This window comes from Staurois parvus, unplaced genomic scaffold, assembly GCF_062004578.1.
Source record: "Staurois parvus isolate SC_StPar_1 unplaced genomic scaffold, SC_StPar_1.0 ptg000212l, whole genome shotgun sequence".
Taxonomy (NCBI): domain Eukaryota; kingdom Metazoa; phylum Chordata; class Amphibia; order Anura; family Ranidae; genus Staurois; species Staurois parvus.
In genome coordinates, this window is record NW_028318008.1 from 218,747 (window position 1) to 223,242 (window position 4,496).

Consider the following 4,496-nt stretch of genomic DNA (forward strand, 5'->3'; position numbering starts at 1 on the left):
TTCTTATATCCTGTAGATGTCCCCGGCGATGTGTTCCTCTTGCAGCGCTTCCCTGAACTTCTGGTAGGGGGTGCACACAATTACTACATCATGCGGCCTCTCCTTCCCCTCCGAAAAGTTTTTATTTTTTCATGTATACTGTAAAAACTTTATTGCCAATCTCCTTCCAGTTCTGTGCAAACACTGGATGAAAGTTTAGTTGTCAATCACAATCAGGAGGCTGAGCAGACATACCTTCAGGGACTCCCCCCCCCCCGGATGTGGCCTAGGCTGGTTCCCCCAGTATTATATTGCTGTATCCAGCTATTTCATGTCACCCCTCCCCCCCATATCACTTCGGGGGCCGCTGTACACCTCATCTGTCTTCTTACACCCAGTGACCTCATCACTCTGTCTCTGCTTCTCCCTTTTCCATCATTTTTTCTCATATCCTTTATTTTGCAATAAATTAAAAGTCTAAAATCTGCAAAAAAAATTCCCCAAAGTGTTAGAAAAGCTAAATGTCAGCAGAAGTTGTTCCCGACAGAAAGATGGTCCTAACAAGGATGTGTGTGCTGTGAATACGATGGGGGTGAGGGGGGACAATGGGGGGGACGCTGCGCTCTCTGTACCCCCCCAGTAGGGTGCACACTGTGTTTCTGCCCGGATTTGAACCGAGGACCTTTCGCGTGTTAGGCGAACGTGATAACCACTACACTACAGAAACATGCCGTGTCACCCTGATTCCGGTCATGAGGTCTGCTGAAGATGCTGGACGTCCTCCAGCCAGGAAATGAGGCCGACTTTGACTTACATAGTTAGTCTGGCTAAAAAAAGACAAAAGTCCATCCAATTCTACCATTAAAAAAGCAAAAAAGTTCTAATCCTACACCCACAGTTGATCCAGAGGAAGGCAAAAAACCCAGCAAAGCACGATCCAATGTGCTCCTGCAGGGAAAAAAATTCCTTCCTGACCCCCCGAGAGGCAATCGGATATTCCCTGGATCAACGTTCCCTATAAATGTTCTATCCAGTTATATTCTGTGTATCCAAGAAAGGATCCAGGACTTTCCTACAGCAATCCACTGAGCTGGCCACAAGCAACTCTGGAGGGAGTCTATTCCACATTCTCACAGCTCTTACTGTGAAGAAACCTTTCTGTGATTGGAGATGACATTTCTTTTCCTCCAGACATATGACTAAGCCCTGGTTGGCGGGATGCAATGCATCCGGGTGTGTGGATTGGTGGAGACATGTAGGCTGAGGCCGCTCCTTATAGTTTATTTAGATCAGGTTCATGTCCCTGTACAATGCAGGGATGGAAGAGATGGGACCCCAACATCCAGGGGGCCCCATCCAGAAATGGACAGTATTCGGTATGGAAATGATTTTAGGGCATCCATAAACATCAGAGATCAGTCACTGTTATCCTCTGACTCCTCAGACGTGAGGCCTTTTCAGACCCCTAAACCTTCTACTTCTGTTGGTCCTAAGAATGGAAAGCCCCCCCCCCCCACCCCCACCAACCCCACCTGGTCAGATTGTCTCCAAAGGGGGAAAAAAATCTTTCTTGACCCCCTATGGCCATCCAATTGTCCATGAATCATCAGTGTTAGGGTGCTCAGTTCATCTCTGTGTACAATGCTAAGAAGGTAGAGATGGGACCCCAACATCAAGGGTGATGTATAAATTATGGAAAGAAGCCCAATCTAAAGCTCCAGCCCCCTAGGGAAAGAGCCGCCCAAAGACTCTGTGCCACACTTGCCATTGGCAGGACATGTGGAGGAGAGGCGGACTATGGGGGTGGAGTCTAAGCAGCATGTATGCCGGAAAATAGCACAATGGTTTCTGCCCCTATTAACCTCTAAAGCTGGCCACAGATTCATCGACATTTGCCCGGCTCCAATTTCCATCCATCTATGGCCATTCCAGTTCGAGCGGAATCTAATAATCGACACCTCTATGTAGTGTACCCCCTGTAGTGTGTGTTATGTAGTGTACCCCCTGTAGTGTGTGTTATGTAGTGTACCCCCTGTAGTGTGTGTTATGTAGTGTACCCCCTGTAGTGTGTGTTATGTAGTGTACCCCCTATAGTGTACCCCCTATAGTGTGTGTTATGTAGTGTACCCCCTGTAGTGTACCCCCTGTAGTGTGTGTTATGTAGTGTACCCCCTGTAGTGTGTGTTATGTAGTGTACCCCCTGTAGTGTACCCCCTGTAGTGTGTGTTATGTAGTGTACCCCCTGTAATGTACCCCCTGTAGTGTGTGTTATGTAGTGTACCCCCTGTAGTGTGTGTTATGTAGTATACCCCCTGTAGTGTGTTTACACTACAGGGGGTACACTACACAGAGGTGTCGATTATTAGATTCCGCTCGAACTGGAATGGCCATAGATGGATGGAAATTGGAGCCGGACAAATGTCGATGAATCTGTGGCCAGCTTTAGAGGTTAATAGGGGCCAAAACCATTGTGCTATTTTCCGACATACATGCTGCTTAGACTCCACCCCCATAGTCCGCCTCTCCTCCACATGTCCTACCAATGGCATGTGTGGCATGGAGTCTTTGGGCGGGTCTCTCCATAGGGGGGTGCAGCTTTAGTTTGCGCTTCTTTCTAGACACCTTCAGGACTGTGGCCCATCCACCAATCAGGATAATTCTGATCTGTATGGGAGCCCTAAGGGCCCAGCCTTTCTCTATATGGCCCTGCACTCGCCCACGGGATTTTCAATGGCGTAAAACTGGAATACAATGTATGTTTCTCTTTCGCTGTCATGATTGGGCGTGTTGACTTCCCTTGCCCAGTGACTTGAACCCCTTGGGTTGAAGGGGATGAGGCATACAGCCAAGAAGGTGGATGGCGGATCCATCTCTGCCCACCACCCATATATTGGGGAGAGTCGTAGGCAAAGGTATTGTATTGTCCTGAAGGTCACTGTTACATTGGGGATTTATTCCGCAGCTTTGTTGGGCCACGCGTGTGATATCCTGCCACATGCCAACAACCTTCCACTGTCCCAGTGAAGTTTAATCGTCCCCAGATGATGAAGAGGACACTGATTGTTGTCCAGTCTCTGCTTCATAGAACAGCTGACACTCTCTCTCTGTAGAGTTTCATGTTCCTCCAATGATGATGTTGCTGAGGAGGACACTGATTGTTGTCCAGTCTCCGCCTCATAGAACAGCTGACACTCTCTCTGTAGAGTTTCATGTTCCCCCAATGATGATGTTGCTGAGGAGGACACTGATTGTTGTCCAGTCTCCGCCTCATAGAACAGCTGAAACTCTCTCTCTAGAGCTTCATATTCCTCCAATGATGATGTTTCTTAGGAGGGCACATATTTTTGCCCAGTCTCTGTCTCATAGAACAGCGGACACTCTCTCACTAAAGCTTCATATTCCTCCAATGATGATGTTGCTGAGGAGGACACTGATTGTTGTCCAGTCTCCGCCTCATAGAACAGCTGACACTCTTTCTGTAGAGTTTCATGTTCCTCCAATGATGATGTTGCTGAGGAGGACACTGATTGTTGTCCAGTCTCCGCCTCATAGAACAGCTTACACTCTCTCTCTTTAGCTTCATATTCCTCCAATGATGATGTTGCTGAGGAGGACACTGATTGTTGTCCAGCCTCCGCCTTATAGAACAGCTGATACTCTCTCTGTAGAGTTTCATGTTCCTCTAATGAAGATATTGCTGAGGAGGACACTGATTGTTGCCCAGCCTCTGCCTCATAAAACAGCTGACACTCTCTCTCTTCAGCTTCATATTCCTCCAATGACGATATTCCTGAGGAGGACACTGATTGTTGTCCAGTCTCCGCCTCATAGAACAGCTGACACTCTCTCTCTTTAGCTTCATATTCCTCCAATGACGATATTCCTGAGGAGGACACTGATTGTTGTCCAGTCTCCGCCTCATAGAACAGCTGCCACTCTCTCTGTAGAGTTTCATGTTCCTCTAATGATGATGTTGCTGAGGAGGACACTGATTGTTGTCCAGCCTCCGCCTCATCGAACAGCTGACACTCTCTCTCTAGAGCTTCAAATTCCTCCAATGATGATATTGCTGAGGAGGACACTGATTGTTGTCCAGCCTCCGCCTCATCGAACAGCTGACACTCTCTCTCTAGAGCTTCAAATTCCTCCAATGATGATATTGCAGAGGACACTGATTGTTGTCCAGTTTCTGCCTCATCTAACAGCTGACACTCTCTCTCTAGAGCTTCAAATTCCTCCAATGATGATATTGCTGAGGAGGACACTGATTGTTGTCCAGCCTCCGCCTCATAGAAAAGCTGCCACTCTTTCTGTAAAGTTTCATGTTCCTCCAATGATGATGTTGCTGAGGAGGACACTGATTGTTGTCCAGCCTCCGCCTTATAGAACAGCTGATACTCTCTCTGGAGAGTTTCATGTTCCTCTAATGATGATGTTGCCGAGGAGGACACTGATTGTTGCCCAGCCTCTGCCTCATCGAACAGCTGACACTCTCTCTCTAGAGCTTCAAATTCCTC

General features: G+C 47.7%; 1 non-coding gene across 1 annotated transcript; it reads right to left on the reverse strand.

Annotated features, from left to right (window-relative positions):
- Positions 1–633: 633 nt before the first annotated feature.
- On the reverse strand, positions 634–706 carry TRNAV-AAC (transfer RNA valine (anticodon AAC)). The gene has a single exon. It is a non-coding gene; the product is annotated as a tRNA-Val (tRNA).
- Between the last annotated feature and the right edge of the window lie 3,790 nt (positions 707–4,496).